The sequence below is a fragment of the Garra rufa genome, chromosome 14 (genome assembly GCF_049309525.1).
Source record: "Garra rufa chromosome 14, GarRuf1.0, whole genome shotgun sequence".
In the NCBI taxonomy this organism is placed as follows: domain Eukaryota; kingdom Metazoa; phylum Chordata; class Actinopteri; order Cypriniformes; family Cyprinidae; genus Garra; species Garra rufa.
Genome location: NC_133374.1, coordinates 2627394 through 2650047, shown reverse-complemented (window position 1 = coordinate 2650047; position 22654 = coordinate 2627394). Strand labels below are relative to the sequence as shown.

At 36.4% G+C, this 22654-nt stretch overlaps 1 protein-coding gene across 1 annotated transcript in view; it reads left to right on the top strand.

Moving 5' to 3' along the window:
- The first annotated feature begins 216 nt into the window (after positions 1-216).
- The window catches only part of LOC141285226 (arf-GAP with Rho-GAP domain, ANK repeat and PH domain-containing protein 1), a 71442-nt gene continuing 49004 nt past the window's right edge, over positions 217-22654 (top strand). The window contains exon 1 of the mRNA XM_073818265.1: positions 217-353. The gene's annotated coding sequence lies outside the window, so the exon portion shown is untranslated. The remainder of the gene's footprint in view (positions 354-22654) is intronic.

Below are 22654 nucleotides of genomic sequence, written 5' to 3'. Positions count from 1 at the left end.
AATGTGTCAAACCAAACAAACGCGTCGTGAGGTTTCAGTGCGTCTCTGTAGTGTTTTCATGCTCTGGGCCGCCGCGCGCCCCCTGAACATTTGTGAACAATGTAACCGTTGTGTATCATAGCAACCGCTATTTGCCGCCCTTCGCGTCGCGTCGCGTCAAATCAGTCGCTTGCTGTGGAGTTTCACACGCTCATGTGACGCGCCGCCTACGGAAGTTTCTTACAGGTTTTTTCTGAGTGTTTCAGTGGATTGGAGCGTCTGAAACAAGCCCGGACTAACATACAACCATCCGGAGAAAAACAACAAAAATCGGAGCGATAAAAACAAGCTGAAGTCCTGCCACAGCCGCGTCGGTAAGTGTGGAAATCATTCATATTAATCAGAAACACCGTTTGTAAGCTTATGTTTTATTACTTTGTTCAACTTCAACGCGTTTTGAGCGTTTTTCAGTCAGTACGCGGAATTTACTCAAAAACGCGTCGATGATTTTATCAACAAACTCGAGCAAATCTCTGCACGTGATTCTCCTGCAGCCCCACAAACACGAAAAACTCTAAAACATCCATCTTATTTTAAAAATAGAGTTTCCTGACTGTAAAACACGACATTTCTTTGGTGAATGTGCAGATGATTGTGGGTCCGTGTTATTTCAGTAAGGCTCTGAAATATTTCCTCGGCTAGAAATCACGCTGCAAATGTAAATTCTTTCGTTGAAAGTGTGAGAAAAGACTCTGAGGCTGTGAGGTTATTTTCTAATTCACATTTCAGTCGTTTTTCTGTCTGTTCGTATCTGTTTCTCAGTCCCTCTCTTAGTGTTTCTGTCTTTCTGTCCGTCCCTCAGGTTTTCTGTGTTTCCCTGTGTTTCTGTTTTTCTGTCTGGTTGCTCAGTTGCTGGAATGTTTGTCTCTTTAAGCAGTAAATGCTCAATATGTGTTTGTGTGTGTGTGTGTGTGTGTGTGTGTGTGTGTGTGTGTGTGTGTGTGTGTGTGTTCAGATGCACTTGTTGAGCATGAAGGAAACTCCAGTGTGTGAGTGAGTCTGACAGCACTAGGTATGTTTAACCCTCTGGTGTTGTTCATTTAGGAGTCACACTTGTGTTGTTCCTGGTCAAAAGTAAGGGGACACCTGAAAAGCAACTTTTTTTATTTTAAGTAATATCAACTTAATTCATTTTTGTTCTATAATATTTTTAATTTTTAATTTTGTATTTTGAGAGAATTTCGTGGTACTAATTAATATTTATGACATAATTATGAACAATTTTTTTCCCATTGAAAACAATACAAAATATTTTATTTTAAGATTTTTTTTTATATTTTTGGTCAATGATGGCGGTATTTCATTTTAAAATGGAGTCAATGACAATTTTTAAAGTCAGATTAGTAGTAAAGCTCTGCCTCTTTTTTTATTTTATTCTTGGTAAAATCAAGGTATTTGGTATTTTTGTTCCATACTATTTTTTTATTGTTAATTTTGTATTTTGAGAGAATTTCGTGGTACTAATTAATATTTATGACATAATTATGAACAATTTTTTCCCATTGAAAACAATACAAAATATTTTATTTTAAGATTTTTTTATATTTTTTGTCAATGATGGCAGTATTTCATTTTAAAATGGAGTCAATGACAATTTTTAAAGTCAGATTAGTAGTAAAGCTCTGCCTCTTTTTTTATTTTATTCTTGGTAAAATCAAGGTATTTGGTATTTTTGTTCCATACTATTTTTTTTATTGTTAATTTTGTATTTTGAGAGAATTTCGTGGTGCTACTAATTAATATTTATGTAATAATTATGATCAATTTTTTCCTATTGAAAATAATACTTTTTTTTTTTTTTTAAGATTTTTATATAATTTTTCAATGATGGTAGTATTTCATTTAAAAATAGAGACAATGACAGTTTTTAAAGTCAGATTAGTATTAAAGCTCTGGCTTTTTTTCTGAGAATTGCGTCATATAAACAAGCAATTCTGACTTTTTTTCTCAGAACTGAGATATAAACGCACAGTTGCGAGTTAAAGTCAGAATTGCCGGATATAAACTCACAATTGCAAGAAATAAAGTCAGAATTGCAAGATAACTGACTTTTTCTCACAATTGCGACTTTGTATCTCGCAAATCTGACTTTTTTTCTGAGGAGAAAAAAATTGATAGAATTGCGAATTTATATCTCAGAATTCTAACTTTATAACACGCAATTGCGACTTTATTTAGCAGAATTGTTTATATCATGCAATTCTGACTTTAATCCTTAGAAAATAGAAATGTGAGTTTATATCACGAAATTGCAACTTTACTTCTCATAATTTCGAGTTTATATGATGCAATTCTCATTTTATTTCTTAGAAATGTGAATTCATATCACAAAATTGCGACTTTATTTAGCAGAATTGTTTATCACACAATTCTGACTTTATTTCTTAGAAATGCAAGTTTATATCATGAAATTGCGACTTTATTTTTTGCAAAATTGTGTTTGTCATACAATATCGACTTTATTTCTCACAATTGCGAGTTGTATGATGCAATTCTGTCTGTATTAAAAAATGCGAGTTTATGTCACTACATTTTGACTTTATTTCACACAATTGTGACTTTATTTCTCCGAATTTTTTATATCATAAAATTTTTTTGTTTGAAATTTTGTTTTGAAATGTCTCTGTTTTATACTCTTGATATTTAGGAGTCTCACCTCTTCATTGCTTTGCACCTTTATACAGATTTTTTGTATTTTTGCATATTTTTCATCCATTTCCAATGGCGGCCATTTTTGACCTCGAACAACAAGTGTGACTATTTTTTTTAAACAACTATTTAGCTTTTTCAAATCAGGTCCACAATTTTTTTTTGTGCTCACATATTGACTGTCATAAAAGTCATCGAGTTTCATATTATTCAGATGAAGTAGTGATTTTTAAAAATTCAAAACACTTATTTTTCTGCTCTAAAATGACCGAACAATAGCAGAGGGTTAACGTGTGTGTGTTTGAGGGATGTGGTCTCAAACCACAGGATTTCACAGGCGTTGTGGCTCGACTAATAGAGTTCTTAAAGAGATACAGCACTAATACTAGTGCACTACAGTCGTGCTCTGCATGCACGGGACGATTTCAGTTCCTTTAACGCTCATAATGGAGATGTGTGTGAGGTGTGTGTGCAGGGGTTAACTAGTCCTGTGATGTGGCTGGAATGTTAATCAGGTTGATGTTTGTTGGAAACACTGAAGCGGCTCAGTCCAGCGTTTCTTTCAGCGAGTGTTCGTCAACACTTCCAGTTCCCTGTGAATTATGTCTAATTTGCCTTTTTATTTGTCACATCAGCGTTTAATCAAACATTTTTAAATGCGATTACATCAGCAGGAGCACATGATGAGAAACAAACAGCGATCTGTTCTCTTTATGATCATGGTCGGGATAAACGGGTGATATTTGGATATAATTTGGTGATTATTTTGCAGATTAACAGAAGTGGTAGTTCTCTTGTTTCAGTTCCAGAACAGCTCTGTCGATCTAATAAACATCTTTTTTGGCATCGCTAAATTGTGTTCTGTGTTTATTAGTGTGATATCAGATTAGGATGAGTTTGTTTCTTCATCAGATTTGTAGAAATATATCATTCCATCGCTGTCTCACCAGTGGATTGTCTGAAGTGAATGGGTGCCGTCAGAATGAGAGTTCAAACGGCTGATAAAGACATCACAATAACTTCAAACCATAATCCACAATAACTCTTCCTCCAGTGAAAAAGTCCATCTCCCTTTGTTTCTCACAACAAAATCCAGCCACATATTTGTTTAGAGCTGTTTTGGATTGTAAACGCTGCTTGATCTGTGCAGATTTCTCTCCTGATTTAGGCCAGTCCACTTTTTTACTGGAGGAAGTGTTCATTATTATTGATTATGGACTCGTATTTTAGTTCAAAACATCTTAATGATGGATTTGTTTCAGCTTTTGTCTTCTCAAGATGTTAACTGATGGACTGGAGTGGTGTGGATTATTGTGATGTTTTTATGAGCAGTTTGGACTCTCATTCTGACGGCACCCATTCACTGCACCTTGGATGGCCTGTTGGTGAGCAAGCTGTCAAGTCAAGATTATTTATACAGCGCTTTTTACAAATACAAGTTGTGTCAAAGCAACCTTACAGTATTAAAATAATGAAGTAAAATGTCAATAATAATGCAAGAGTTCCATAGTGCAACAAAGTCAAATTGGGGAGGACTCATCTGGTTCCCATGGGCTTGAGCCGGTGGCCGTTTAGGGTAGGAGTTCTTTCTTGATGAACTCTGGATCTGGTGGCTATGGTGAGCTGGGAATAAGAAACAAACAGACTAATATTAATGTAGATGCAAGAGTTCCATGTTGCCACAAAGTCAGATTGGAGAGGACTCATCTGGTTTTCGCTGTCTTGAGTCGATGGCCGTCTAGGTGATGAGGTCTTCACTGATGATCTGTCTCTGGGGCTCATCTAGTTGATGTGGTCTCTGCTGACATTCAGGGCTGTAGAGGATATCTCTGGAGGCTGATGGGCACGGACTAGATCCAGGAGACTGCAGTGACCGTCTGATCTGAATACAGGTGGCTACGGTGACCTCGGAATAAGAAGGAAAGATACTAATATTAGCGTAGGGCTGTGCAATTAATCGCAATCGCAAAAAAATCGCGATTTAAGCACATGCGATTTCTAAACCGCATAAGGCTGCGATTTTATCTATCCCCCCAACGGCACCCCCGCCCCCCTTGAACGTCAAGTTCATTTTATTTTCGATATAGCGCCACATCACAATGGAAGTCATTTAAGGTTATCTTTCCTATAGAACAGGTCTAGACATAGTTCTTTTATTAAACATACTAAATAGCCTTATGTTATTTATCTTATTTACACTAAGGCATGTAATTTCTGTCTCTTCATGGTCGCGTGATTACAATGTCTCCTCCGCGAAAACACGGACTGGATCGCGGACTCCATTCATAAAAACCTAATCTACTATAGCGCGGAATGCCACGTAATTCGTCGATTTTTGGATTAATAAATCAAAAGTTGGTCTGTCACTTAATTCAAATCATGATATGGACTAGTGTCTGTGAAAACTGAAATGCAAAAAGACAATATGAATTTTAATATGAGTCCTGCATGTTTGGTTTGCTTCTGTATGTATGAATGGTGGAGACGCGTTTTATTTCTTTACCACATGCAGACTGAAGCACACGTGACGCTCCCGCTAATTTTTGGCATTTGCATCTCACATGAACAGATAAACTCAATCTCCAAAACTGCTGTGAGTTTCACTTTTACCATTTCATTTGAGAAAACTAGCATCACATCATACTGTACACACAGAAACTTCACTGCAACCTGTCAAAATAAAAGTACGGTTTAACATGAAACAGAACAATATTAGTCCTGTATTACTTTTGTTCAGTATAATGTAGGTGTTTATATATTCCTATTTAAATAAATTACTTAAAACAATATATATGATAAAAAATATTACAACAAGATTAACCACTTAATTATTATTTAAACGTTTTAAACTGAATATAATTTTTCTTCCACGCATTGATTTTAACAGTAAATTTCTGTTTGTTTAACAAAAATTAAAAGGTTTTTTTTTTTTTGATTAAAAATAAATAAATGTTTATGCTCTTTCATTATCAGAAAAATTAAAACACATAAGAATTTCTAAAAAAAAAAAAAAAAAAAAAAAGATTTTAGAACCCTCAAAATGTTAAAATAGAGAGTTTTGGACTTATTTTTCCACTGAGATGAATGTATTCGTTATTGCACAAAGTAGGCTAAAGTACCGGGGGAAAAAAGTAAAATGGCTGATTTATTTTATGTTGTCTGTTTTAAAGACAATTTTACTACAGTTTTGTTTATTAAACTTAATACTACGTTATTTCATGGTGAAATGTTTTATGCACTTCTTGCGCACTGAATACATTTAGAATGTATGTAGCTTGTTTGAAAAAGCAAAAAAAAAAAATCGCAAATAAAATCGCAATCGCAATATTCATTCAAAAAAATCTCAGTATGATTATTTTGTCCATATTGCACAGCCCTACATAGATGCCATTCTTCTTCTGGTGCAGCGAGTACATCAGGTGTTATAGGAAGTGTCCCTGGTTCCGGTTTACCTAAATAATGCAGCCTAAGGCCGTGTTCATACTTGCCGTCCTTTTTCAAACTGCCAGCGTCTGTTTTACATTCTAATCCTATGGAGTAAACCGTCTTTTCAAAAAAGCCCTAGCGCTTTTTTTAAACGCCACCGCCGGCGTCTTTTTTTTTTGCGGCTCAGAGCGTCTTTTTAAGTTGAAGAAAACGCCCTACGTCAAGCGCTTTTTTGACAGCTGACCAATGACAAGCGAGTAGCGGGACCTATCGTTTCCATAACAACAAAAACAACAAGAAAAAATGGAGAAGTTGCCGGTAGATAAACTTATCGTACTAGTTTCGGAGCACAAGGATTTATATGATATGAGTAAACAACTCTATCATAATATACATCACAAAGAGGCTCTTTCTTGACATTTCTTCACCACACAGCACTACGCTACTGTTGCAGCTGTTGTTATAGCGACAAAAGACGCACTCGGCTGCTTTTTGTAACAGAACTCTGCCAGCTTTTTTTTTTTTTTTTTTTAACCAAAAAAACGCCCTAGTCAACTTTTTCTTGTCAAAAAAGGACAAAGGTAATTTCAAGTGTGAACACGGCCTAACAATCCTTTAACGGATTTGGATTATGAAATGTATTAAGTGTAGGCCAGGTTAAAGAGATGGGTCTTTAATCTAGATTTAAACTGACAGAGTGTGTCCGCCTCTCGAACAGTGTTAGGTAGATTGTTCCAGAGTTTGGGCGCTAGATAAGAAAAAGATCTGCCGCCCGCACTTGATTTTGATATTCTAGGTATTATCAAATTGCCAGAATTTTGAGAACGCAGCGGACGTGAGGGACTATAATATGATAAGAGCTCGCTCAAGTACTGAGGAGCTAAACCATTCAGGGCTTTATAAGTAATTAGCAAGATTTTGAAGTCTATACGATGTTTAATAGGGAGCCAATGCAGTGTTGACAGAACCGGGCTAATATGGTCATACTTTCTAGTTCTAGTAAGAACTCTAGCTGCTGCATTTTGGACCAGCTGGAGTTTGTTTATTAAGCGTGCAGAACAACCGCCCAATAAAGCATTACAATAATCTATCCTTGAGGTCATGAACGCATGAATTAACGTTTTTGCATTTGACATCGTGAGCATAGGTCGTAATTTCGATATATTTTTTTAGATGAAAAAATGCGGTTTTGCAAATGTGGCTTTCAAAGGAGAGATTGCTATCGAATAGCACACCTAGGTTCCTGACTGATGACGACGAATTGACAGAGCAGTCATTCAGTATTAGACTGTGTTTTAGGTTATTACATGCGGAGGTTTTAGGTCCAATAATTAACACCTCTGTTTTTTCAGAATTTAGCAGTAAATTTCTTGCCATCCAATTTTTTTTATTTCAACTATGCATTGTTAGTTTTTCAAATTGGTATGTTTCGCCGGGCCGTGAAGAAAAATAGAGCTGCGAATCATCAGCATAACAGTGAAAGCTTACACCATGTTTCCTGATGATATCTCCCAAGGGTAACATGTAAAGCGTAAAAAGTAATGGCCCTAATACTGAGCCTTGAGGTACTCCATACTGCACTTGTGATTGATATGATACCTCGTCATTCACTGCTACGAACTGATGCCGGTCAGATAAGTACGATTTGAACCAAGCCAATGCACTACCACTAATGCCAACATCATTTTCAAGTCTATTTAAAAGAATATTGTGGTCAATAGTATCAAATGCAGCACTAAGATCCAGTAGCACTAATAGAGAGATGCATCCACGATCGGATGACAGGAGAAGATCATTTGTAACTCTAATAAGAGCCGTCTCAGCGCTATGATATGTGACCCTGGAGCACAAAACCAGTCTTAAGTCGCTGGGGTATATTTGTAGCAATAGCCAAAAAAACATTGCATGGGTCAAAATTATTGATTTTTCTTTTGTCAAAAATCATTAGGAAATTAAGTAAAGATCATGTTCCATGAAGATTTTTTGTAAAATTCCTACTGTAAATGTATCAAAATTTAATTTTTGATTAGTAATATGCATTGTTAAGATCCTAATTTGGACAACTTTAAAGGTGATTTTCTCAGTATTTCGATTTTTTTTGCATCCTCAGATTCCAGATTTTCAAATAGATGTATCTTGGCCAAATATTGTCCTATCCTAACAAACCATACATCAATAGAAAGCTTATTTACTGAGCTTTCATATGATGTATACAACTCAGTTTTGTAAAATTTAACCTTATGACTGGTTTTGTGGTCCAGGGTCACATATGGTCTAAAACCTGACTGGAAATCCTCACACATACCATTTTCTCTAAGAAAGAACACAATTGTGAGGACACTACCTTTTCTAGTATCTTTGACAGAAAAGGGAGATTCGAAATTGGTCTGTAATTGTTTAATTCATTGGGATCAAGTTGAGGGTTTTTAATTAGAGGCTTAATAACAGCCAGTTTGAAAGTTTTGGGGACATATCCTAACGATAGTGACGAATTAATAATATTCAGAAGAGGATCTATGACTTCTAGAAGTACCTCTTTTAGTAGGGTCTAACATACATGTTGTCGGTTTAGATGATTTAATAAGTTTGTACAGCTCTTCCTCTCCTATAGTTGAAAATGCATGGAATTGTTCCTCAGGAGATCTATAGCATTATCTGATGTGATACTGTAGCGGATGGCTGCATAGTTACAATTTTATCTCTAATAGTGTCTATCTTGGTAGTAAAATAGTTCATAAAGGCTGTTGGGAAAGTTCAGTGCCTGTTGGTGCTTTATTCTTCATTAATTTAGCCACTGTATTGAACAAATACCTAGAGTTATGTTTGTTTTCTTCTAAGAAAGATGAAAAATAATCAGCTGTGTAAATGTCGAGCAGTAGATGCACCATCCGTCTCTCGAGCGAGTTGTCGAGTTGATGATTAGCTGGTCAAAACTTCACACCATGTGAGTTAGTGTGAGTTTGTAAGCATGCGCCAGAGAGACGTTAACCACAACTGAGACGCTTGTTTGCTGTTTTCATCCTGTTTCAGTCTAATGTGTTGTTCTGAGCAGAATGTTTTATAGAGGCTGTGAAGTGTTTCATGGCCTTTAATTGCAGAGAAGTTTTATACTCCTCCTCGTGGTTTTCTGGAATTGAATGTGTTTGTTAATGTAATGTACAGTTTATGGCAGTAAGACGGCTTCTGTTGTTTGTGACTTATGATACTAAAACAGGGGGTTTTCAAACTGGGGGCCGTAAGACTTTGGTAGGAGGTCTGTGGAAACTTTGAGAGATTTTATCTATTTGCTAATTTATTTTTAGGACTGCCAAAGTTGAGGCACTTGAGATATATTAATTAAATGTTACCCTGGAGCACAAAACCAGTCTTAAGTAACACGGGTATATTTATAGCAATAGCCAAAAATACATTGAATGGGTCAAAATTATTCATTTTTGTTTCATGCCAAAAATCATTAGGATATTAAGATCATGCGCCTTGAAGATATTTTGTAAATTCCTAACGTAAATAGATCAAAGATTTTTTTTTTAATGTTTTGTAAAGATGTTTCTTCTGCTCATCAAGGCTGCATTTATTTAAACAAAAATACAGAAAAAAATGTAATATTGTGAAATATTATTGCAATTCAAAATAACTGTTTTCAATGTGAATATATTTTAAAGTATAATTTATTTCTGTGATGCAAAGCTGAATTTTCAGCATCATTACTGCAGTCTTCAGTGTCACATGATCCTTCAGAAATCATTCTAATATACTGATTTATTATTGGAAACAGTTGTGCTGCTTATTTATTTTTTATTTTTTAAATCTGCAATACTTTTTTCAGGATTCTTTAATAAATAAAAGGTTAAAAAGAACAGCGTTTATTTAAAATAGAAAGGTTTTCTAACAATATACACTACTTTTCCAAAGTTTGGTGTCAGGAAGTTTTTATTCTTTCTTTTCAGAAAGAAATTAATGCTTTTTTCACCAAGAATGTGTTAAATTAGATCATTCTAATAATAAATCAACATATTAGAATGATTTCTGAAGGATCACGTGACACTTAAGACTCGAGTAAAAATTGGATGAAAATTCAGCTTTTAAAAACATTGTTTTATACTGTAATAACTTGAATAAATACAGCCTTGATAAGCATAAAAGACTTTTTACTGATCTCAATAATATATTTATAATAATATAATATAATATAAATTTTCATTTTCTTTTAATTATGTTTAATAATTATTTAATTTTTAATATGAAATGTATATTTTATATTTTAAATTTAATGTATTTTTTAGTGCTGCCAAAGTTAATGTGTGCACTTAAAAAAAATGCACTTAATTCTCTACTTATTTTTTTTCTCATAATTTACTTTTTAAAAAATATTTTCTAAAATAAATGTAAAATGCCAGTTCTTTAATTTTTGAAAACAATTATTTGATTAAAATTTTTTTAAATATTAAATGTAATATTTTCCTCGCACAGTATGACTAGATTTTAACACAAAATATACCGATAAAAATTAATAATTATTATTATTTAAAATGATTATCAAAATTACTTTGTATTTCACTACAGTAGTCCACAAATACTGTCTGGTTTAATTTAACCTCAAAATTCCATTGAACGATCTTATTGACTCATACTGAGTCTGAAGCCTAAGGTTCAACTGCTGATGCACTCAGAGGTCAAGGGTCATGGGCTGAGTAACAATGACGGTCAGTCAGATGCAGGAGGGGTGAGAATGAGTCATGAGTGTGTGTGTGTGTGTGTGTGTGTGTGTGTGTGTGTGTGTGTGTGTGTGTGTGTGTGTGTGTGTCTCAGCTTTATAGGATTTGAAAACTTAAGTGCCAACATAAGCTCACAATCCCAAACACAGCATTGGTTTCACTTCTCACTAACCGCTTTCTCTCCTTCTGTTAAACTGTACAGTCAGATACGAATTGAGAGTTTACAAAGAAAAAACCTGTTCAGAAATGAATGATCAGTAGCGGTGTGAGTAAACACTAGTAATAGAAAACAAAAAGTACACTGGCTTTTTAAATATAATGTTGAAGTCAAAAGTTTACATCCCCCTTGCAGAATCTGCAAAATAAGAGGGATCATACAATATGCTTGCTATTGTTTATTTAGTACTGACCTGAATAAGATGTTTCACATAAAATATGTTTACATATAGTCCACAAGAGATAGTTTACATCCCCTTGATTCTCAATACTGTGTTGTTACCTGAATGATCCACAGCTGTGTTTTTTGTTTAGTGATAGTTGTTGATGAGTCCCTTGTTTGTCCTGAACAGTTAAAGTGTTTGCTGTTCTTCCCACAAATTCTTTGGTTTTTCAGCATTTTTTGTATTTGAACCCTTTCCAACAATGACTGTATGATTTTGAGATGCATCTTTTCACACTGAGGACAACTGAGGGACTCATATGCAACTATTACAGAAGGTTCAAACACTCACTGATGCTCCAGAAGGACAAAACACGCATTAAGAGCCGGGGGTGAAAACTTTTGAAATTTGAATATCAGGGTAAATGTAACTTATTTTATCTTATGGGAAACATATAAATATCCACTATAGCCTCTGAAGGGCAGTACTGAATAAAAACAAATATGATATTGGGGCAAAATAAGAAAGATGCACACATCCCCATTCGGTTCAAAAGTTTTCACCCCCGGCTCTTAATGCGTGTTTTGTCCTTCTGGAGCATCAGTGAGTGTTTGAACCTTCTGTAATAGTTGCATATGAGTCCCTCAGTTGTCCTCAGTGTGAAAAGATGCATCTCAAAATCATACAGTCATTGTTGGAAAGGGTTCAAATACACAAAAATGCTGGAAAACCAACAGAAACAGATTTTTCTGAAGAACAGCAGACAGTTTAAGTGTTCAGGACAAACAAGCGACTCATGAACAACTATCACTAGACAAAAACACACAGCTGTGGATCATTCAGGTAACAACTCAGTATTGAGAACCAAGGGGATGTAAACTTTTGAAACTTTTGAAACTTTTATTTTCTCTTGTGGACTATATGTAAACATCTTTTATGTGAAATATCTTCCTTAGGTCAGTACTAAATAAACAATAACATGCATTTTGCATGATCCCTCTTATATTTAGACTTTTTATGACCTTAAACTACAAGTTACAGTTTACACCCATCTATATTTGGTTAGTATGTGCTTTGGATTAGGATTCATGCTCTCAAGTTTTTTTCTGTTCATGATCTGGGTATTTCTGCAAACACACATGACCTGAAGATCCAGTCATGAATGTGGAGCGTCTAGTTTCCACCGGTGAGAGGGATATTCCGGTTTGTGTGTACGGTTTAATTTTACATGCAAGTCTTTGTCTTAAACAAGCATGTACTGCATATACTGTATGTTGGAGAATACCTCTGCAAGTCTTGTTAAAATAGACTGTTTTACCCAGTTCACACACACCCTGCCGTTTCACACTTTGAAGTGTTTGTTTGCATTTAACAGATGCACTTCCTGGTAAAATGATACTTTTAAATGAGGAAGCAACTAAAAGCACAGTGAGACAGGTGATCTACTGATACTCTTTTTAATGATTATATTTAAAATAAATGTGAACCACAAAACCTTTTAAGTGGCATGGGTATATTTGTAGCAATGGCCAAAAATGCATTATATTGGTCAAAATGATCAATTTTTCTTTTATGCCAAAAATCATTAGGATATTAAATAACATACACTACCGTTCAAAAGTTTGGGGTCAGTACATTTTTATTGTTTCTTTTATTTTTATAAAGAAATTAATACTTTTATTCACCAAGGATGTACTAAGTTAATAATTAAAAGTTTATTAAATGTTAATAAATAATTGACATTGTTATAAATAAATTTGAATAAACACTGTACTTTTTAAACTTGTTATTCATGAAAGAATCCTGAAAAAAAAAAAAAAAATCACAGGTTCCAAAAAATATTTGGCAGCACAACTGTTGATAAAAGATAATTCTAATAATAAATCAGTATATTAGAATGATTTCTGAAGGATCATGTGACACTGAAGACTGCAGTAACAACTGATAAAAACTCAGCTTTTCATCACAGGAATAAATTATATTTTACAATAGGTTCAAATAAAAAACACTATTTTATGTTGTAAAAACATTTTGCAATATTACTGTTTTTTTCTGCATTTTTAATCAAATAAATGCAGCCCTGAGGAGCATAAGATACTTCTTTAAAGACTATTACAAGTCTTACTGACCCCAAACATTTGAACTGTAGTGTATCTCAAAACTTAATTGTTGAATAGTAACATGCATTGAACAACACTAAAGACGACTTTCTCAATATTTTGATTTTATTTGCACCTTCAGATTACAAATTGTATCTCAGTTAAATATTGTCCTCTCCTAACAAACCATACATCAATGGAAAGCTTACTTTTTGGTATAAAACTACCTTTATGACTGCTTTTGTGGTGCAGGGTCACAGATTTGATCAGTACACTTGTAATGACTCAACCAAGCAGATAATTTTAAGATTCCTTTGATATCTGATGATGACTTCCTGATTCAAGCTAATTATAAGATAAAGAGGAGGAAGTGCCTTTGGCTGAAAATGATTCACGAGTGTTTGATGTTTGGCATGTTCACTTTTACGGTAACCTGAACGTCAAACACTTGCTCCTCTGGATGTCAGTCTGTGATATGATCTGATGATCCTACGCCGAGTTTCTTCACTGTAAATGTCTGAATGTGATTCTGTCAAACCTCTCAGATCATGCTCAGAAGTAACTTCATGTTTTAGGGTTTTTAAGCAACTGTGGTCGGTTGCATGAGTCGTGTGTGGGATAAACGGACACAGCTAACATTGCTAAATATTGGAGTGTTGCACAAGTAAACTAGATAAAGTTTGTCAAGACACTTTAGGTTGGCTTGAGAAAGCCTAGCTTGAAATTTTAAAGCAGATGTAAAAGCTTACAATTTTGAACTTAATATAGATAGATTAGATGATTAGCATGTTGTTAACATGATTAGAATGTATTAACAGTTATTAACATGTTTCTGGGATGATTTGCTAGTTACTAGCATGTCATTAGCATGTTTTTATCATGATAAGTAAGTTGCTAGCATGTTTCTAGCATGATTAACCTGTTATTTACATGACATTAACATGACTGACAAGTTATTAGCATGTTTCTAGCCTGACTAGCTAGTTGCTAACATGTTTCCAGCATAATTAGCAAGTCGCTAACATGTTTCTAGCATGATTAGCATGTTTCTAGCCTGACTAGCTAGTTGCTAACATGTTTCCAGCATGATTAACCTGTTATTTACATGACATTAGCATGACTGACAAGTTATTAGCATGTTTCTAACAAGATTAGCATGTTTCTAGCCTGACTAGCTAGTTGCTAACATGTTTCCAGCATGATTAGCAAGTTTGCTAACATGTTTCTAGCATGATTAACCTGTTATTTACATGACATTAGCAACGACTGACAAGTTATTAGCATGTTTCTAGCATGATTAGCATGTTTCTAGCCTGACTAGCTAGTTGCTAACATGTTTCCAGCATTATTAGCAAGTTTGCTAACATGTTTCTAGCATGATTAACCTGTTATTTACATGACATTAGCATGACTGACAAGTTATTAGCATGTTTCTAGCATGATTAGCATGTTTCTAGCCTGACTAGCTAGTTGCTAACATGTTTCCAGCATTATTAGCAAGTTTGCTAACATGTTTCTAGCATGATTAACCTGTTATTTACATGACATTAGCATGACTGACAAGTTATTAGCATGTTTCTAGCCTGACTAGCTAGTTGCTAGCATGTTTCTAGCATGATTAACCTGTTATTTACATGACATTAGCATGACTGACAAGTTATTAACATGTTTCTAGCATGATTAGCATGTTTCTAGCCTGACTAGCTAGTTGCTAGCATGTTTCTAACATGATTAACCTGTTATTTACATGACATTAGCATGACTGACAAGTTATTAGCATGTTTCTAGCATGATTAGCATTTTTCTAGCCTGACTAGCTAGTTGCTAACATGTTTCTAGCATTATTAACCTGTTATTTACATGACATTAGCATGACTGACATGTTATTAGCATGTTTCTATCATGATTAGCATGTTTCTAGCCTGACTAGCTATTTGCTAACATGTTTCCAGCATGATTAGCAAGTTTGCTAACATGTTTCTAGCATGATTAACCTGTTATTTACATGACATTAGCATGACTGACAAGTTATTAGCATGTTTCTAGCATGATTAGCATTTTTCTAGCCTGACTAGCTAGTTGCTAACATGTTTCTAGCATTATTAACCTGTTATTTACATGACATTAGCATGACTGACATGTTATTAGCATGTTTCTATCATGATTAACATGTTTCCAGCATAATTAGCAAGTCGATGCAATAAAATGGGGCTAAACATGCGCACGTGAATTACACAAGCACCGTTTCTCCTCATTCTATATGAACTTGAACTACAGCATGAAATGATGACAACAATCAGACATACAGCGGTAACATTATTGCAATATGACGGGTTTAGAAAGATACATTCATTTACATTCAAGCTCGCACATTTACCGCTCACTGAAGATAGCAGAGAATGAAACCGAAAGTAAACTTGAACTTCTCCGCCAAAACTACAGTCAGCGCTCTGTACACGGACAACTTAGTCACATGCCCAATAACAAGACTACTCTTACAAAACCAATAAGGAATTTAGTCCTCATGTTGCCACTGGTGAGCTCCGCTCTGCTGTTGTTTACCTGTGCGCCGTATATGCACGTGTGAAAAAGTATCGCAAGTAATTTACGTCAAGTGATCTGCGCTTTTGGGGTTCGCCGATCAAGCTATTTTTAGCCAATATCGGCTGATCATGATCGGTGGCCGATCAATCGGAGCATCACTAGTTTTTAGCGTTGGCATAACAACGCAACGACATTGCCATAGAAACCAGCACACATTCCGTTCGATAACAAACTTTAAATGTTGGCTTGGGCAGCCTTGGGGCAAAAGAGCCAGAGCACTTGTGTGTCCGATTTCTGACTTCTAAATGAAACCCTGTAAAAAGTCTTGAATTGAGATCTGTTATCCTGTGGCCCGCTCTTGTGGACGACATTAGCATTATGAACCACAGTAACATTTCGCAGCATTCCAGAGCACGAGCCGTCAGCTCACGTTTAGGGCTGTAGCTATCGAATATTTTAGTAATCGAGTATTCTGCCAAAAATCCCATCGATTAATCGAGTAATAGGATAAAACTTAGGTTTGCTTAATTAAAGAGCAATATTAAATATACAAGAGAAATTAAGACAGGTTTCTTAAAATCTACATTTTTTTTAAATGCATAGTATGCAACAATATTTTCCATCAAAAATAAGCATTTAGTTATTACCAATTTTTTTACTGTCTGTGCTTGTACTGTGAACAATAACAAAGTTGACTGAGATGAGTTAAGTGATATAAATTCTGGGTTTAAAATGAAGCATTTTCTGAGAGACAAAAATAAATAACTTTCAAAATTACTTTTTTTTAAATGATCAAAACTAAGGCATACATTAAAATAAATTATTAATAGAAAAACACTGCCTTTAAGTCTTGCAACTTAACTTTAAGAACTAAAAGTTTCAAAATCTACAGCTCAGGCATAACATAAGCCTTTACTTTCTTCTTGGTATGATTTGTGGCAAAACACAAGTCCATGCATGGTTTCACACGGAGTGCTTTAAGCCAATAAAACTATAAGTTTTAAAACATATACATTACGGAGACTTTTGAAAACGATGGCGTGGCTGCCCACATTCTCTCTGCGTATCCTTGACGACCGTGTAAACAATAACATCATGCTCGTTGCTGTACTTGTTATTTTTTATTTTATTTAACCTTTATTTAACCAGAAAGAGCTCTCTGAGATTAAAAATCTCTTTTACAGGAGTGTCCTGGCCAAAATGTGCAGCTGTACAATCAATAACATCACAGATAAACATCACACAAACAGACTTAAAAAACATTTAAAAGCAGTTGCATATTGTTGGATCAACTTCCATTTGCCGGATAACTGATTTGAAATGATCTAGAGTCAGCAGATTTTCTCATTTTAATTTAGATTGGAGGAAATTCCAATCAAACGGCGCTGCATACATAAAAGACTTCTTACCTAGCTCAGTTCGGGTAAAAGGAACGGAAAGAGTATAACAATTTTGCGAACGAAGAAAATATTTCTTGGTAATTTTCTGTTGCATAAAACAACAGAGATAGGAGGGCAACAACCCCAGGATGGCTTTGTGAATAATTAAGTACCAGTGCATTTTTCTTCTGGTAGACAGAGAAGGCCAACCTACTCTATGATACAAAACGCAATGATGAGTTGAGGATTTACAATCTGATATGAACCTTAGAGCACCATGATAAACGGCATCTAAGGAAGAAAGAAGATAAGAAGGTGCAAACTGATATACAACATCACCGTAGTCAAGGACCGAGAGAAAAGTAGCAGAGACTAATTTCTTTTTTACATTGAATGAGAAGCAAAACTTGCTCCTGAAATAAAGCCCAAGCTTGATTTTCAGTTTATTCTTCAGTTGAGTGATATGAGAGCTAAAAGATCAACTATGATGCCTAGATATTTGTACTCTTTTACTAATTCAATCACTGTACCTTGAAGGGTCTGGAGAGATACTAAATCATTTTCTTATTTGTTTGAACAGAAGCTATAGAGTCCTCATACACAAAATTTGAAAGCGGTGACTTCAAACGGCAGTCCGAGAGAACGTTAAAGTTGGTATATATACCAACCCCCGTCTAATTTGTCCATTTTAAAGTTAAAAAAATGTCGTGATGTGAAGAAAAGTCTGAGTCATACCTGTAGCCGATGTTTCCCTGGTAGAGCATCACAACAAGAAATGCCACCAGAGCCGCGCAATTAGAAGAAATGTACCGCATTGTCCTTTCAAAATCCAACTCAGCCGACAACCCAAAAATTAAATAAGGTTTCTTTGCTGACGTGTAGACTTGTGGCACTCCAACTCTTTTCACAGAGCGCTGCCCGACACCACGATGCAAAAGAGGGATCCACGCTGACGTCAAACCACGTCCCGCGCCGAAAGAAAAATCAAAACAAAAACAAACGAACAGAAAAAGCTCAGAGCCAAAACAACAAACAGTGACCAATTTCTCAAAACGCTAATTTATGGACAAGGCCACAAGCGTTACTAAAATAAGCACTTTCCTTAGTGAAGTAGAGCCTGATTCATTTAATCCAATGGGTCGCGTCTTCCCTTCGTTAGCAATGATATCCCAGCACGATCGGCAGATTCGGCTGACGAACCATTTACTACGCCAGCAGGGAAAAGATGGCGACAGAAAATAATCACCATAAAATAACAAGTGACAAATAACAGTTTCCCAAGATGCTAAAATAAGCAAAACTACTTGGGTTAGACTGAAATGTGACCCTGGACCACAAAACCAGTCATAAGGTTAAATTTGACAAAACTGAGACTTATACATCATATGAAAGCTCAATAAATAAGCTTTCTATTGATGCATGGTTTGTTAGGATAGGACAATATTTGGCCGAGATACATCTATTTGAAATCAGGAATCTGAGGATGCAAAAAAATCAAAAATACTGAGAAAATCACCTTTAAAGTTGTCCAAATTAGGTTCTTAACAATGCATATTACAAATCAAAAATTACATTTTGATATGTTTACAGTAGGAATTTAACAAAAAATCTTCATGGAACATGAACTTTACTTAATTTCCTAATGATTTTTGGCATAAAAGAAAAAACAATAATTTTGACCCATACTATGTATTTTTGGCTATTGCTACAAATATACCCCAGCGACTTAAGACTGGTTTTGTGGTCCAGGGTCACAAATAAGCACTTTCCTTCAAAGAGGGGTGTTTTAATTCTTTAATCCTTTGACTCAATGATCAGCTCTTCTCTTCCGTTGGTGGAGATGTAAAAAACCACACACAATTAACAAACAATCCCCAGCTAGTCTTAGCAAAAGACGGCGAACTCCATAGGTGAAAAGTAGATAAACATAAAACAAATTAAATTTTCTTTGACTTAAGATAACATAAAATTAAGACGAGCTAAAACGTGCTACACACAGACGCAAACACCTGAATGTAGCTGCTTTATGTGTTCTAATGGGTGGATGGACTGAAATCGCTGGAATGTTTACATTTTGACGGCGGTCAAATTCGTGCAAATGAAGGATCTGCGTTTGGTTTTGAATAAAACAGCTCACAAACGGCTGAATTTAGCTCTTGGTGTGTTCTTATGGGTGGATGGAATGAAATCGCTGGAATATTATAATTTTAAGGGCAGTATAATGCGTGCAAATTAGTTTTGTGAGGACGCACGCACTGAAGCAAAAGTGAAAGTAGGTAAGAGGGGGCATTTTTTTCTCAGCCAATGCAAGTCTATAGGAAATTTTTCATGTAAAAAATTAATAATAAATAAACTGTAAGTCTGATCAGTTTAAAAAGATATAGCAACAATCTGGTGGCCAGGGCCCAGGTCTCTGCCAAGTTTGGGGCTTCTGCACGTGAGTTGGCCACGCCCACTTATTTACATTTCGACGTTTTTCCTGAACACGGAAGTAAGTGAAAGAATGCTTTGCATTTCCGGTCTGCATTGTTTCTAGTCAAATTAGGGTGTATTCCGAGCTAATAAACTAATGTTAAACCTATTAAAATGTTTTAAAAAGCACATGGCTCCATAGCGCCATCACTTGGCAATGTTGCAATGACCGTCATTTGTCAGTGCCTGACTTTAATGAGTGTGTAGATGACACGAAACAGCGGACATTGGCTACATTAAAAACAGATGGACGCTATTTGAATGGGTTCCTATGGAAACCGGAACAGAAAAGCATTCAATCTGACTTTAGAATTCGTAATGGCGGCACTCATCGTTTACTCTATTAAAAGGTCTATACACGGAATAAAAAAATATTTTACGGTACACATTTCATTCCGCGGAAACGATATATACCGTCATACCTCCCAGCCCTATTATGGACAAACAAATCGGATTTGAACAGTTGTGATACGACTGTGTGGACAGTCAGTTTTTCAAATCCGCTTCCATCCGGATATGCACAGAATCTGATTTGGGCTGACAGTCCGAACAAGGCTTTAGAAATAGATGATAGAAGGGCAGTTTGATTGAGTCTCAAGGGATTGTGGGAGTTTTGTCAGTGTGAGTTTGAATAGTGTTGATCATTTGAACATTCCGTCAATGTACGTCTATGGGATGTTTATGATTTTTAATCTTCAATTTGATAAACTATACTGTAAATCGGATCAGTCTGAAAAGATAGAGCACACTCAGTGAGATCAGTCTGAAGTTTGGTGAGGAGCGTTCAGAAATTTAGTTTAAGAAGAATCGTAAGTTTAAATGGCAGATCAGCAGATCAATCTTTCTCAAGTGTTTGGTGTGTAGTGAAAGAGTATCTAGTGGTGTTCCTGACAGACATCATTTTGACTCAGATATTATTAAAGATAATGATGATGAAGCGTCACTGTGTTTGAGGAACCGCTGTTAATCAGAAAAGGTGGAAGGAGCTGCTTCTGTTTTCGTGTGAATGGTGTTTTGTGATGGTGAGGAGTCTAACCGCGTGACCAACGCTCCTGACGTCTGTCTGTCTGTCTCTCTGTCTGTCTGTCTGATCTATCTATCTGTCTGTCTGTCTGATCTGTCTGTCTGTCTGTCTGTCTGTCTGTCTGTCTCTCTGTCTGTCTGTCTGATCTATCTGTCTGATCTGTCTGTCTGTCTGTCTGTCTGTCTGTCTGTCTGTCTGTCTGATCTATCTGTCTGTCTGATCTGTCTGTCTGTCTGTCTGTCTGTCTGTCTGTCTCTCTGTCTGTCTGTCTGATCTATCTATCTGTCTGTCTGATCTGTCTGTCTGTCTGTCTGTCTGTCTGTCTGTCTGTCTGTCTGTCTGTCTCTCTGTCTGTCTGTCTGTCTGTCTGTCTGTCTGTCTGTCTGTCTGTCTGTCTGTCTGATCTGTCTGTCTATCTGTCTGTCTGTCTGTCTGTCTGTCTGTCTGTCTGTCTGTCTGTCTGTCTGTCTGTCTGTCTGTCTGTCTGTCTGTCTGTCTCTCTGTCTGTCTATCTGATCTATCTGTCTGTCTGTCTGTCTGTCTGTCTGTCTGTCTGATCTATCTGTCTATCTGTCTGTCTGTCTGTCTGTCTGTCTGTCTCTCTGTCTGTCTGTCTGATCTATCTGTCTGTCTGTCTGTCTGTCTCTCTGTCTGTCTCTCTGTCTGTCTGTCTGTCTGTCTGTCTGTCTCTCTGTCTGTCTGTCTGTCTGTCTGATCTGTCTGTCTGTCTGTCTGTCTGTCTGTCTGTCTGTCTGTCTGTCTGTCTGTCTGTCTGTCTGTCTGTCTGTCTGTCTCTCTGTCTGTCTGTCTGTCTGTCTGTCTGTCTGTCTGTCTGTCTGTCTGTCTGATCTATCTGTCTGTCTGTCTGTCTGTCTGTCTGTCTGTCTGATCTATCTGTCTGTCTGTCTGTCTGTCTGTCTCTCTGTCTGTCTGTCTGATCTATCTGTCTGTCTGTCTGTCTGTCTGTCTGTCTGTCTGTCTGATCTGTCTGTCTCTCTGTCTGTCTGTCTGATCTATCTGTCTGTCTGATCTGTCTGTCTGTCTGATCTATCTGTCTGTCTGATCTGTCTGTCTGTCTGTCTGTCTGATCTATCTGTCTGTCTGTCTGTCTGTCTGTCTGTCTGTCTGATCTATCTGTCTGTCTGTCTGTCTGTCTGTCTGTCTGATCTATCTGTCTGTCTGATCTGTCTGTCTGTCTGTCTGTCTGTCTCTCTGTCTGTCTGTCTGTCTGTCTGTCTGATCTATCTGTCTGTCTGATCTGTCTGTCTGTCTGTCTGATCTGTCTGTCTGTCTGTCTGTCTGTCTGTCTGTCTCTCTGTCTGTCTGTCTGTCTGATCTGTCTGTCTGTCTGTCTGTCTGTATGTCTGTCTGTCTGTCTGTCTGTCTGATCTATCTGTCTGTCTGTCTGTCTGTCTCTCTGTCTGTCTGTCTGTCTGTCTGTCTGTCTGTCTGTCTGTCTGTCTGTCTGTCTGATCTATCTGTCTGTCTGTCTGTCTGTCTCTCTGTCTGTCTGTCTGTCTGTCTGTCTGTCTGTCTGTCTGTCTGTCTGTCTCTCTGTCTGTCTGTCTGTCTCTCTGTCGGTCTGTCTGTCTGTCTGTCTGATCTATCTGTCTGTCTGATCTGTCTGTCTGTCTGTCTGTCTGTCTGTCTGTCTGTCTGTCTGTCTGTCTGTCTGTCTGTCTGTCTGTCTGTCTGTCTGTCTCTCTGTCTGTCTGTCTGTCTCTCTGTCGGTCTGTCTGTCTGTCTGTCTGATCTATCTGTCTGTCTGATCTGTCTCTCTGTCTGTCTGTCTGTCTGTCTGTCTGTCTGTCTGTCTGTCTGTCTCTCTGTCTGTCTGTCTGTCTCTCTGTCGGTCTGTCTGTCTGTCTGTCTGATCTATCTGTCTGTCTGATCTGTCTCTCTGTCTGTCTGTCTGTCTGTCTGTCTG